We start from the raw sequence: 16,080 nt of genomic DNA, 5'->3' as shown, positions 1-16,080 counted from the left end.
AAGGGGACACATATGTCCGGCGATTTTTGTCAACATGCTGAAGTATTTAACTTTTCTTCCATAAGATCATTGCAATTTTATGAAAACCAATTACTAAAGCCGGAAAAAAATGAAATTCTCTAACCATTATCATCGACATTTATTGCCGAAAAAAAATGTGGGCTTTCTGAACGAAATCCAGTTTTGTAATGAGACGACAATTGATTAAATTAAAACTAAATGCATTGCGAAGATCACTGATTTTTTAGCCCATCCCATTTAATAGTGATTCAAGGCTACAGGTTGCAATGTTGTCACCCGCGTATAATTTATGAGTCAAATTTCGACCTTCAAGCATGTCGGTGAGAATATGTATAGCCAAGCCGAATTTTGCCATGGCTACTGGATTATCTTATGTTGTTCCCTCTTGACACATGATTACTTTTTTATCATTCAAAAGGTCTGATGGGGTCTTAAAAGAGTTTCTGACTGCAATACTGAAGGAAAGGACAAAACATACTGGCGTTTTCAAGATCGAGAACTCCATTCAGTTTGTTAAACTCATCTCTGGTGTCAATTAGAACGATAGCTTCACTACGATCTTTAAGAAAGCGTCGGCGGAAAACGTGGATAGCATGTTCGATTCCACTCCGTTTGTCCAGGACACATCTGTAAGTTTCTCTAAACTAATTGGAGAACTTGTTTAGCGCACTTCAATTTACTTATGATTGTTCTTATGACATCGACAATGCCATTAGGTCCAGCTCCGGGCCTTTATCCAGTCCGATCAGACGAAAAACGTTTTATGAATTCAAGAGATTTTGTTCTTCGATGGCAAATCTGGTTGCAAGTTTGGACACTGTTTTGCAGAGATCTATTGTTGAGGATTTTTATAATGTCCAAAATTGTCTCTGTTCACCTGCAATGGGACCAGATAGGCAATGGCAGTCATTTGTTTTCGTTTCAGAACGCCATGCTTCAGAGCCCTTATTTTATGAAAACAGGGAATAGAATTTTAAGAAAAATAGGAGAACGGAACGACAAATTCATGTTTTGTTGCTTATATATGACGTATTTAGCATAAATTTGCTGACTAAATGAGTGTTTTTCTAGAATCAATAGAATCAATTACTATGCAAATTTTTCATTTGATATTTAATTTGTCGGAGGTTGATAGTACAGCACCATCTTTGCATCTTTTGAAAGCCATCTTAGAGCATTCGATATCTTACAACTCTTCACTTGTTGGTCAAAAGTTTCAAATTCATCCACTTCTAGTTCTCCAGCAGTTTGCAAAACGCAATAAAAAAGAAGTGGGTATAGCGTCATGAATTCTTCCGAAAACCACATGAAAACCCGAATGCTACTAGGGATATCGTAACTTTTGTTTTAGAAGTGAAGGTGAGCCCCGCTGCAGCCAGCTGTGTCCAGCTTTGATTAATAGGTTATGGCGACCGCACGCCCAATGAACGTTATCTTTTTTTGAGAGTGGTACCTAGTGAAAACCACAGAAAGAAATTAAATAAGAAATAGTTTGAGAGAGAAATTTACAATGTAACAAGTTTGAATCGAGCGTTCTAATCAAACGTTACCACTATCTTTTAATAAATTGAAAATCAGTGCTTTTGGTGCGTTCAAAAGTTTGTTCAATATCACTTTGTTAATTTAATCAAGTCAACACTTTTATGGCAGTTTTTTATTGCTGTCCGAAGCCCGAGCTCAATTTAATCCAATGTCTATTTAACTGTTTGTCACCTGTCAATCGGGTAATCTACTACACTTTTAACTATACTTTTTTCCTGAAGGCCCAGCTCTTATAGTTCTCTTTTTATCCGTATGTCGAACTCACCATGACTGACATTAATTATAATACTTTATTATATAATTCTTATTATAATACTTATAATACTATATTATGTTTTCAAACACTAAAAGTTATAATTTGATTACGCACGGTTGATTGTCTTGAAAAATTTTATGTCACCACCCAAATCATGGTGTGTCAGGAAACACATCCTACGGTAGTGGTTTTTGATTTGATCAATGAACTCAGGTCTTTTCACTCTTTTCACGAGAGAAATTTCCAGTGGAGTGGCTGGCCGAGTAAAAAAAAGTTTTAATTTGTTGCTCAAAAAGACATTTCATTGTGACTTTTGCTTTCAGTGAATTTATCTGCCTGTCTATAATTGTAATCTTCCGTTTGCGTTCGTCGAGCAAATACTGAATGCATTTTGTTGAGCGGGTTTGAAATGGCAACCTCCTGCTTCACTGAATGATTTCATTTTTGTTTGTAGATTCTGACTGCCGCTGTTTTTAAATTAACTCATAGATGTGCAAATCAAAAAACATAAAAGCGAAACAGGTCTAAATCGAGGAGAATAAGTTGAACATGGCTGTTGTGATAGTCGTTATAAATAATCTACCATTCCTTGTTGTTATTCCTGCATTTGTTTATGTGTTTGATATCGTGTATCTTTCAGAACCAACGTTGAGTTAAAGCTTTAAGACAAAGCCTGTTTTCCACTACAATTTAACTCAACGTTGTGAATGCCATGAAGTTCAAGCCGCCACAACTTCCTTCAAGTCCGACTCCAGAACAATGGCGCTGGTGGAAAGACTGTTTCTCCAAGGGATTGGATATCAACGAAGTCACAGAAGACGAACACAAACTGACCTTTTTGATTTCGCATGTGGGTTCGGATTTTTTTGCCATCTTGGAACACGCTCCTTCATACAACGAGGCCATTTCCAAACTGGACAAGCACTTCAAGAAACCCACTAGGATCATATATGCCCGTCATCAGCTCCTCTCATGCCGTCAGAAATCGGATGAGTCTATTTCGGATTTCATCAATAGATTGAAAATTCTACTGCAAAAGTGCGAATGCAAAGCCGTCAATATTCAGGAACATCAACAGCTCCTGATTCGGGACGCCCTCGTTGCGGGCGTGAAATCGGATATCATTCGCATGCGACTTCTGGAGCAAACGGACGAAGATGCAACTCTGGAGAATTGCATTTCACTTGCAACCGCTATTGAACTGTCATCAGACTACAACCGAAGTTTTCGTGGAACTGAAGGACTGGACTCGTCTGTGTCATCTTCGGAGGCGGCATCAGAGTTGTGCGCCACAGGTCGACCGCCAACTAGTACTGTCAATGAAGGAGGACAAGTTCGAAATAAATGCCAGTTTTGTGGACTTCGTGGCCATCCGCGACGAAACTGCCCAGCTCGGAATGACAGTTGTCATAAATGCCGAAAGAAAGGACATAGGGCGACTGCTTGTCGGAGCCAGCTGGCAGTAACACAACAAGCTCAGCCAGAAGAGTCATCCGTTTCGGCACTGTCGTCGGTACTTCTCGCGGCCGGAGGAAGCTCCGACGCCTTCTACGCTTTGGTGAAGGTTGGGAAGAAGGAATTTCTCGGACTTGTTGACTCTGGAGCATCGGAGTCATTCATTTCCTACGAAGCTGCACGTCAGTGTGACGGTAAAATAACTATGATAGCATCCGCTACTCAACTTGCAGACAAGACCAAATTACCAATACTTGGCAATATCGATCTGAAGATGCAAGTGAACGCGGAAACCTACTCCACTCGTCTTAAAATTGCCAAGAGTCTTCTTGCAGATATCATAATCGGCATGGATCTTCTCGGGCAACACTCAGTGGCACAGCTGGAAACAAAGGGGGATCGTGGCCCCGTCTCATTCTCGAAAGCAGCTCAGGGCACACACGCTGCAGCTATGTTCCCAGCATTGGACATTGAACCACCGATTCTCTTCTCAACCATAACCAAGCAAAGGGCCAAACCAATCACAACTAAATCTCGCTATGCGGGTAAAGAGAACCATGAATATCTTACTCAAGAGATCGATCGCCTACTAGAAGCTGGCATCATAGAGCCTTCGACGTCGCCATGGCGGGCCCAAGCATTTGTGGTTAGACGTGGATCAAAGCCGCGTATGGTTATAGACTATTCAGAAACGATAAATCGTTATACGGAACCCGATGGATACCTGTTCCCGGAAGTGGAGACAATACTCGACGGAGCTGCACAGGACAAATATTTCTCTCGCGTGGACCTGAAATCTGCCTATCATCAAGTACCTATTCAGGAATCAGATCGTCCATTCACAGCCTTCGAAGCAAATGGAGCGTTGTATCAGTTCACTCGACTTGCTTTTGGGCTGACTAACCCAGTTCCTGTTTTTCAACGAGTGATCGATTCTATCATTCGCAAGGTGAAACTACAAAAGACACGAGCCTATCTGGATGATGTTATTATTTCGGGGGCAACTCAAGAGGAGCATGACCGCAATCTGGAGAGGTTTATATCAACAGTGAAGAAATACGGAATCACTATCAACAAAGACAAGTGTCTGTTCAACGTACAACGAATTTCGTTGCCTGGCCATATTCTGGAAAATGTTACAAAGCGACCTGACCTTGAGAGACTCAAGACACTTATGGACTATCCGTTACCGGCCACTAAGCAGGAACTCCACCGGCTCATTGGATTCTTTGCCTACAACGCGAAGTGGATTGCGCATTACTCGGACAAAGTCCGACCGCTCCTGGACGCTTTCAATGCAGGCCTTCTGCCTCTTCCAGAGTCTGCGGTCAAGGCTATAGGGAAACTGAAAGATGCTATAGCGAAGTCGGTTTTGGCTGTTCCTAAACCTGGTTCGCCGCTCATTATGACGACAGACGCTTCAGGAACGGCGATAGGAGGAACGCTCACGCAAGACTCGCAGCCCATTGCTTTCTTTTCGCGCTCTCTCAGTTCTGGGGAACGTAAACAGTCGGCAGCGGAACGTGAAGCATTGGCCATTGTAGAGTGTAGCCGTAAGTGGATGCCATACATGAGAGCTTACCATACCTTGATTCAAACGGACCAAGAGGCTGTTGCTTTTATCTTCTCTCGCAATAAGTCCAAGGTTAAGAATGACAAGCTGATGCGGTGGCGATTAGAACTCTCCACACTGTCATATGGAATCGAGTATAAGAACGGGTCAGAGAAAATCGCAGCGGATGCACTCTCACGCATTGCGTCAATTGATAATTCCGGCACAGTGGACAACCTTCACAGACATTTGTGCCATCCTGGAAGTACAAGAATGTGGGAGTATGTCAGTCGACACAAATTACCATTTACTTTGAACGAAGTACGACAGTCTTGCTCTGAGTGTCCCACCTGCCTCGAATGGAAGCCTAAGTTCTACCGTCCCGAGAAAGCTCATATTATAAAGGCTACTCGGCCGTTCGAACGTATTAGCATTGATTTGGTAGGACCAAAATCAATGTCCCCAGCTGGAAATCGCTATCTTCTCACTGTAATTGATGAGTACAGTCGTTTTCCGTTCGCAATACCTTTAAAGGATATTTGTGCACAGTCAGTCATAAGGTCTCTCAGGTCAATCTTCTCACTTTGTGGAACACCGGGCTTCATTCACTCAGATAGGGGGACACAGTTTATGTCAGCCGACTTCGATAAATTCTGCGCCGATACGGGTATCCCACACTCCCGAACCACACCGTATAACCCCAAAGGCAACGGCCAATGTGAGCGCCTTAATGGAACGGTTTGGAAGGGCGTCGTCTGTACACTCCATTCTCGCGGACTGCAATCCGATCGGTGGGAAGATGTACTGCCTGATGTGCTGGTGTTAATCCGAGCACTCATTTGTACATCTACACAAGAAACACCTCACGAGCGGTTTTTTGATTTCAAACGCAGGGCGCCTGCCAAATGGAATCTCCCTTCATGGCTGGCGCCGGGTCATCCCGTGTATGTCAAGAGTTTTGTTCGCAACAAAGGCGACCCTATAGTTCAGCCTGCAGAAGTTGTGGAGCCAATAAACAATCAATTTACGAGAATTAGGCGGCGTAATGGAGCAGTCGACACAGTTTCATCGTCCATGTTATCTCGCGGCAGCGTGGTGCCAAACCCTCGACGAAGATCCTCCCTGCCTCATCCCGTGAATGTCCCGGAAAAGCCGCAGGAGGGAAGCAATGTATAGCGGATACGTCGATTATGGACAACAATGCGCAAACGCTGGAAACGCTGGCTCCAGGATCGCATCAAGATGTTGGCATGCCACGTACTGGTGAGGAGTCACCGCCCGTCATTTCCCAGCCAAGGGAGCCGGCAGGCCAGAGCACTCGTCGCAGTGGAAGAGTAAGGCGTCTGCCAGAACGCCTACGCTCAACTGTAGACAGCAGCATCATCCCTGAGACTTTCGACAAAGACGAGATCATTTGGAAGTACGAGGAGCAACATTAGCGGGGGAGAATGTTGTGATAGTCGTTATAAATAATCTACCATTCCTTGTTGTTATTCCTGCATTTGTTTATGTGTTTGATATCGTGTATCTTTCAGAACCAACGTTGAGTTAAAGCTTTAAGACAAAGCCTGTTTTCCACTACAATGGCTATAACCGGACGTTAGGGGAGGACATTAAATCAATTTGAGTTAAATTAGGGATCAGGAGAATTGGAAGCATTTTTTAGGAAAATGCAACTCAAAACTCTTACATTTTTCTGGGCTGCAAGTAGTGGATAAAACAAGGAAACCAGCCACCAGTAAAATTTGACCCTTTCTCCTAACGCTAATCGCGCATGTCGAATCGGGCCAAATTTTACTGCTTGTTGGTTTCCTTGTTTTATCCACTACTACATATTACCTTTATATTCACTCAAAATCTATCATTTCTTGTCTCACTTAGTGCAATCCACTAGTACAGAGTTAAGCTGGTAATTGTCCATTATTAGACGGATAGTTCGGGTTCTATGGACCTTCGGTCATGCATCGCCATCCCCAACGACTCCGGTGGACGTATCCCAGTTACTAGTGTAACTAGAGAGACCGTGTAAAGCACGTAAACAAATTTGCGAAAAAAACTTGAACAAAAAAACTTGAACAAAAATTGAAAGATATATTAAAATAATAATTTGCATATATCCCCCTAATCAATATTTAATCAATCTAAAACTAAAACTTTCTGTCTCACTTGGCGTAGTGGTTAAAACATCGAGTCTAGTTAAGTTGCTTTAGCAAACGGAAAGTTTGGGGTTCCTTCCTCACTGACTCCAGTGAACGTCCCCCGACTTTGATGTGAATTACTATGAAACTAAGTGAGATAAAAAAAACCAAATTCACAGTTCTTAAAAAGGATGATCAGTGAAACTGCTTCGCAGATCCCTGCTGTGAGACTGTTTATGGGACACACTGTGATGGGTATTCAGTCAAAAACACTGAGATCGGGGGAAACACAGTGATTAGTGTTTTTCAGTGTAACTAGTGAGACCGTGTAACAAGCACGTAAAACCAAATTACGAAAATTGGTGTAACCACTTTGTGGATAACTTGAACAAAAAACCAGCTTAACTCTTTCATAAAATTTAAATTTTGCTAATTTTTTGCAAATCACTCTTTAAGAGCGAAAGCCCCTATCGGAGTGATGCCCCATGACAAAATCACTATTTATCGCGCCTAAAGAGTGAAATCCCTCTTTTAAAACAAATTTTTAAATTATTGAAATTTTTCAATAAATTTTTATTCTTTCACTCTTCAAAAAATAAGAGTGAAATCCCTCTTTTAAGAGCGAGTCACTCTTTAGGAGCGAAATCGCCCCTATCGGAGTGATGCCACAGTACAAAATCACTATTTATCGCGCTTAAAGAGTGAAATCCCTCTTTTTTATTTAATTTTTAAAATTATGTCATTTTTTAATAAATTTTTATTTTTTTTTTACTTTTCTATATTTTTTAATTTAAATTATCTATACTCTTCAATAAATTTATATTCTCTTTTACTTGTTCTATATTTATTCCATTATTAATAAGAAATGATACAAAATTATAGTATTTACATGAACAACTTTCCTCTGTTTGGTTAATAACTAAAGGACTTACAGCTCTAGGACTTTGCCAACTAGGATTAATTGTTTTATCCGCGAAGCGGTTACGCCGATCAGTTATATTTCTACTAAATCCTCTAGTCAATTCTATATCTGGATGTTATTCTAACATCTCTTTGAGGGGTTAAATTTCTAGTAAATCCTTTAGGTAATTCTACATTTGGATGTTGTCTTTTTACATGAACTCTTATCCCATCATATCTCACAACAGAAGGACAATAGAGACAATTAACTTTAGCTGAAGTACAATTTCTACAAGTATACTTACTCTCATCAAAATCAGTTAGTGGTTTTACAGAATTACATTTATTACAACTTCTAATTAAGACATTGGTGTTAATGTTAGAGTTAGAGTTAGAGTTAGAGTTATAGTTAGAGTTAGAGTTATAGTTAGAGTTAGAGTTAGAGCTAATGCTATAGTTAGAGTTAGAGTTAGAGTTATTGCTAGAGTTAGAGTTAGAGTTATAGTTAGAGTTAATGCTAGAAATACAGTTAATGCTAGAGCTAGAGCTAGAGTTAGAGCTAGAGTTAGAGTTAGAGCTAGAGTTAGAGTTAGAGTTACAGTTAGAGTAATAGCTAGAGTAATATCCAGATTCATCTTTAAAAGAACAATCAGTTTTCATCGGTGAAGCAAGTTCCTTAATACAAATACCACTTAATATTTTATCACCACATTCACATTTACTAATTTTATCTTCATAACATATTGAATAATGAAAAGCTAAATTAAAAGGGAGTCCACATTTATGTTTACACTCTAAAAATTTTAAAACCATTTATAATTGGCCAAATTTCAATTAAACCCATCATATTTCGCCAATATCTCAATCAAGTCTTTAGTATTATCTTTAGACAGGATACATTTAGCTAAATAATACATCCATGTCGTATTGATTCTATTAGTTTTATATCTTCTATCTAAAATCTCTTTAAGGTCTAATTCTTTTTTGTCTCTAAGAAAATTTATAACCTTTAAATTTTCTAAATTCTTCATTTTTTTCATATAGTTTACTTAAATAGTTTTGTCCCTTTCTATTTAAAGTTCACTTCTCTTCATCTATATATTCTTCTTGTATCTTTTCTATTGTATTAGCAAAACTACTTTGTAGATAATGCGAAGCAGGTTTTCTGATCATGGTGTAAGGGGCTCTGCCCTTGGTTCTCCAACATGCTTTGCAGATCTTCTCCGTAACCATAATTAACTGATGTACTTGCTCTATTGATTAATATCTCGATCAAGTCTTTAGTATTATCTTTAGACAGGATACATTTAGCTAAATAATCCATCCATGTCGTATTGAGTCTATTAGTTTTATATCTTCTATCTAAAATCTCTTTAAGTTCTAATTCTTTTTTGTCTCTAAGAAAATTTATAATCTTTAAATTTTCTAAATTCTTCATTTTTTTCATATAGTTTACTTAAATAATTTTGTCCCTTTCTATTTAAAGTTCACTTCTCTTCATCTATATATTCTTCTTGTATCTTTTCTATTGTATTAGCAAAACTACTTTGTAGATCATCTGCGAAGCAGGATTTCTGATCATGGTGTAAGGGGCTCTGCCCTTGGTTCTCCAACATGCTTTGCAGATCTTCTCCGTAACCATAATTAACTGATGTACTTGCTCTATTTAACATACTACTTGCACCCATTGCTACAACCCCAGCAGTTTTTACTATTGTATTAGGATATATATTTAATTATGTATCGTAAAACCCGGACTTATAATTCCTAAAATAGTTGATATTAATCTGAAACAATCCGCTTTAATTTTTTCTTGTCTTAAAACATCATTCTGTAGTTTAATACCTTTTAATGTAGGAAGTTTATTAAAGTAGAACTGATAGTTATCATGATTAATAGTATTTCTATCTGTAGCATTTATCATGAGCGCTTTCATATATGCTACAAGTTTTATTTTATCTTCATTTTTTTATTTATTTTATAAACTCAGAGCTTTTAAATCAAGGAAACCAATTCTCTAATTATATATCAAAGTTCTGTTCTTATCAATAATAATAAAAGTATTCTCTTTCCTATTATATTTAATTATACCATAACGAAGTTCATCTGTCATCCCATTTGTACAATTATAATAGTTACTATTTAATTCATTAATTATTTTATTGAAGTTATGTTCACATTTATAGATTTCATTAAAATTTTTAAATCAGCTCCATTATAAGTTGTTAAATATTTAGTATCACATGTTCAATCTTGCTGTATTAATTATATGAGCTGGTTTATGACAGATTACAATCATTTGAATATTATAATGTCTTCCTTCTGTGAAATAATAAGCTATATCCCTGTTTAACTTATCACCCATATCATCTAGAACAATTACACTATCTTTGAATTTAGAATTATTTTATGATGTGATCTTATTATATCACATGTATTAAATCCAATATAAAACTCACCAGTCTCAGAATCTATCCAATCTCTATCATCTTTGCATACAACGATTATATTTTTAGCTTGCTGTTGGTTTTGGTTTTGGTTTTGGTCTTGGTTCAGATCTTGGCCTAAGTATAACTTTAATTATTGTCTAATAAAATATGTTTTGCCTGTACCAGTTCCACCATAAACAATAGTATGTAATGGTGACTTTTCATGTTCAAATCTAACTAAACTCCTATTCATAAATCCACCAAAACTTTCTTCTAGTTTTGTATATTTACTTTTTATTGAATCATATATTATATAACAAATTCCAATTATGATCATAAGAAATATAACTGTGCTACCTTTCTCCATTTTTATACCTATTAAATATGCTTATCCAGACTTTTGAGGAATTCAATATTAAATTTAATATTGATAGAAATGCTATGAGTGATATCAGAATTAAAGATATAGGAAAAGATATAAGACTAACACCAATTGAAATAGTGATGAGAGAAAAAACTCCAAATAACACAAATGAACCTAGCGTCAACCTTATTGTAAATCTATATCCAACTGATGGTACACATTGGGTTTTAGTTATAAGAAGAGAAGGTGGTCATGTGTATTACTTTGATAGTTTTGGTGTAGAAACCCCACAATTATTTTTAGAAGAATATGTTGATCTAGGCTCTAATGAAAGAATACAACAATATGATGAATCTTATTGTGGGGCTTATTGTTTATATATGATCTATCTTATTGATCGATGATTTAGATTTAACAAACATTTGAATATTCTAGTTAATCAATGTAAATATCCGGGAATATATAATGAGTGTTTTTGTTTAGGTTGTAATGTTAATGATAAATATAATGTTAAAGATAATGATAATGATAATGTTAATGTTAATGATAATGTTAATGATAATGATCTACGAGGTAGCTTTGCTAATAATGATAATGTTAATGATAATGATCTACGCAGTGGCTTTGCTAATAATGATAATGATAATGTTAATGATAATGATAATGTCAATGATAATGATAATGTTAATGATAATGATAATGTTAATGATAATTTTATATATCTATTTGACGAAAAACATCAAAGGGGTTTCACCGATCTTAGTAACAATATCTCAGTTAATATAAATGAAAATCTACATTCATGGCCAAATGATGACAATAATTACTGAAGCTAAACTCCCAGAGAACTTTAGATGTATAATATCTGGTTCCAGTGAATATGGTAAGACTTTCTTTTCAAAAAAACTAATTCTGGCTAACATATAATTTGATAAGCTATACATCATTGGTCCTACTGGTGATCAATATGAAGGTGTAGAGAGTAATAATTGACGAAATCGCAACTCTGTTGACGATAAAGCAGATGTTGAGTTTGTTAAAGATTTAAAAGATTTACCCTATCCCGATCAACTACCCAAAGACTTAAAGAAACTAATGATATTCGATGATGTTAGAGCCAAAGAACCAGTTATTAATGAATGCTTTTGTAGGGGTAGACATAATAATTGTAATATGATATAACTTAATCAAAATCTATTCACAATAGATAGACAGAGTGTTAGAGAGGGTTGTAATCTATTTATTTTATTTTAACAAAGAGGTAAAATCCTCATATCTATATATCAAGATTTCTTTAATAATGTTGAACTTAGTTATAAAGATTTTCGCTAATATATGTAATAAAAAATGGAAAGAGCCTTATAATTACATTGTCATTGATATAACTAAAAATAAAAATTTTATTGGCAAAATAAGAATTAATTGGGATCGGAGAGTTTTGTAGTTAAATTATTTCTATGTCCATGGCTATTATTATAGATAGAGATTGAACTATAACCATATCATTAACTATAAATATATTCTAAATTAAATGTAAAAAAACTTAATACTTCGCCATTAAAGTCTTCCACCGGTCTTCCACGCTCATCTTTAATATGAAATTCAATGTATTCTATTCTATCTTTATTTACCTTTTGATACCGGATATTAGTTGGTATAATATTTATCAAGTAACCTGGTGGTTGTGTTAGAGTATAAGTATATAGTATGTCTGTGTTATTCCCATCATCTTTAACACCAGATATCACATTCTAATGAATGTTAATAGTACTAAAACCCATAATATCAACAATTTTCTGAGATGTATTTTTTCCTTGTTCATATACTATTTTTCTAAAGCCCAGTAAAGGGGCTATTGAATTTCCTATGTCAAAGTTAATTGCACCTTGTTTTACTTTCATTAAACTTTTCATTTTATTCTTATCAGATTCTATTATAACATTACCATTAGTTTCTTCTTTTTTTAATTCTGCTATTTCCAATAATTCATATGTTCCTGCTATAATAGCTAAAATATGGGTATCTGACCATGTTTCACGCTTGATACCATATATGAATTGATTATTCCTTCTATTCACATTAAACACCGAATTATAAACAGATAATCCAATTAAACCTTTATTTGATGAGTTAAGTATAGGTTCACTAAAGTTAAACTTTTGTGTTGGCTTTATCTTTCTAAAGTTAAATGTATGCTCTTCTTTAGTTTTACTTAGAGTTTCATTTATCTTTCGTAGTTCATATATGATTAACGAAGTCGTATTTCCCGTGATTAAACTTTCAGTCATTTAATTATATTCAAATATTAGATTGTATTTATGGTGAAAGGGCCTACAATCCCCAACATGGGCGAAGCCCCATAGTTATAACTCTAGCTTTGGTTATATTTATATAAATTGGAATATATTTAAGGTTATAATTATAACTTTGGTTATCCGCGAAGCGGTTACACCGATAGTTATAATTATAGCTTTGGTTTTAGTCATAGTTATAGTTATAGTTAAAGTTAAAATTCGGATTATAAAAATGAACTTTAGTTTGGAGACAACTTATGGTTATAACAATGATATACACAAAAGTTAGATTATAAAATATAAACCTATTAATCTAGCAACAATGAATACGGTTAATACTAATATTAATATCATTCTCAAAAGAGAAGAGAATCATTTAAATTTGCATGATTGGTATCTAGAGATAGAGTTTGTTGTATCAGATGATGCTGGTGGTGTATCTGCTAATAATGCTAATTTCAGATTAGTTAATTATGGTATGATGGCATTGTTTAGTTTAGTTAAACTTGAAACTAGTGGTGGTAGGACTATTGAATATATAGATCATTGTCGTCCTAAACTACTGATGTATAAGTTAATAACTAGTACTGATGATTAATATGAGAGTGTTTTTATTAAAAATCAAGGCAATAGCGATAGTCAACTTAAAGGTGATCATATTGCAGCAGAACGAGGTCATATGTATATGATGAATAAGATGAGGGATCTATTTGGTTTTCTAAGTGATTTAGAAAAGATTATATATGGTTTAGGATTTAAATTAAAATTAAAGAGAAATAATAATGATAGAGATCTATTTAGAGTTAATGCTGGTGCTGATGCACTTGGTAATGATGGTAATATAGATATTAGAGATATATCATGGTGTGTGCCCAGTATTGATCCTAGTTTAGACAATAGAATTATTGTACAAAATGTTTTAAGTAAAAAGAATAATGTAGACGTTAGTTATTATGAAAGAAAGACTTTTTAAAAGAATGTACCCAATGCTACTAACTTCCTGTTTGATCTAGGTATGGAAAGTGGGATGGAAAGACCACAATATTTAATAATTGGTTTTAAACATATTATTGTTAATGAACAAACTCTTGATGCAAGTACATTTGATATAATGAACGTTACTGAATGTTATTGTAAGATTGGTAGTGAGTTTTATCCCGAGAATAGAATGAATATTAATTATGGTACCAATAATTATAATGAGGCTTTTAAAGAGATTGTTGGCTTTAATAAAGATTATAATGGGCTACCACATAATATAAAACCATATATAAACCCTTGAACATTCAAAAGTAGTTATAAAATATGTGTATCCGATACTAGATATCAAAGTGACCATATAGCTCCACAACCAATACACTTTAATTCTAATTTTAGTGCTGCAGTTGCGGACGTTATATGTCATGCATTAGTATTAACTAGAAAGGTGATTAATGTTAATAGTGATGGTAATAAGATGGTTGATATAATATCATAGCTATAGTTTTAGTCATTGTTATAGTCAAAGTTATGGTGAAACATATGCGAAACCCCATAGCTCTAAAATATTTCCTACTAGTCTTAACAAAGCCCCTAGCATAAATAATATCTAATTTCTTTTTTTTCTCTAGAGATAATTATTTTTTATATATAGAAATGAGTCTTTTACAGAAATTTAAAACTAGTTCATATTGTGTTGATGGAGGACATTATAGTGGTACTAATAACAAAAGAAGTTTTTTTTACTTCAAAAGGTATTAAGATGTAAAAGGATAATTGTGTTAAGTGTAAAAGAATTAAGTCAATGACGGTTAGTGATGCAACAATAGAAGCAGAGGGATTTAAAGATTCCTTTAAAAGTGGTGGTAGAGCTATGGTTAACTTTGGAAAGAAAGTTGCTAATAATCCATTAAGAGCATTAGCAACAGCAAGTAAAATAGGAAGTGCAGCTGCCTCAAGAAACCCTATAGCTGCTTTATCAGCCACACTTGATTTATTTAAATTTGCAACTACTGGTGAAGGTATAAAGGTAGTACAAAAAGGAAGAAGTTTTGACTTAGGTACAAAGAAAAGATAATTTAGTTATGGCTAAGACTAAGACTATAGTTTCGGTTATAGCTTTAATCTTACCGATAAATAATAAAACTAATTTTTTTATTACTAAATAAATTATTAATACTAAACACTATTAACATTGGTTTAAAAAACACTTAACTTATTTTTCTTGTTTTTCTTATATTCTTCATATACCTTGACTAATTCATTATATTCATCATTATCTATTTTATTATCATTCATTGATTTAGTATATAGTTTATTAAACTTGTCGCTGAACTGTTTACTTGAAATATACATTTGTGGATACTTTATAATTTTATTTCTTATTTTAGTTTTAATCGTTTTTGATAATGAACCACAAACAGTTGCTGTAGCAAAAGCTGTTGGTATAGAATAAGGTAATCCTATACCTGTTAACGCAACTGATGTTGTTGTTGCCGTTGTTGCAATTGATGATAATAGTATTTCTGTTAATTCAGCTACGTTAATATAATTCTTATATCTACTTAACTTCTTATTATAGTTATTAGTTGTTAGTTTCAGTTTCATAATAGTTTCTAATATCTTTTATAATGTTATTAACATTATTAAATTTATTATTGGCTTGAATCTTTTCATTTATTAATCGTTCTGATACTGGAGACAGATCTGGATATAGTAATTTCTCACGCGGTGCTGTTGGGTTAGTTATTTTTTCGGTTATTTTAATTAGTAAAATTTCATTCTATTTCTTTCATTATATCTTCTTGATAAAAATCATAATGCACCTCTATTCTTGATTTTTTTTTGTTGTCTACTTACTTTTGAACAGTATAGCGATTATATATTGTACTATTCTCTTTTTATTCTTTAAAAGGGCTTCATCTATAAAAGAATTAGTCTTTTTATTAACTTCTTTAAATTATTTTATTCCAGTAATAAACTTTTCATCTAGTTGTATGTTAGTGATATTCTGATTCAACTTAATATTATCAATCTCTAGTTTTAATTGATTATGCCCTTTTCTTAGTTCGATTATATTTCTACTTAAAATATCCGTTTTCTTATCAGACGACAATAAGTTGTTGTCACAATACTCTTTATTAACAACAT

The sequence above is a fragment of the Convolutriloba macropyga genome, chromosome 5 (genome assembly GCF_964194025.1).
Source record: "Convolutriloba macropyga chromosome 5, txConMacr16.3, whole genome shotgun sequence".
Taxonomy (NCBI): domain Eukaryota; kingdom Metazoa; phylum Xenacoelomorpha; order Acoela; family Convolutidae; genus Convolutriloba; species Convolutriloba macropyga.
The sequence above is the reverse complement of the archived record's forward strand: the minus strand, read 5'-3'. Positions refer to the sequence as shown.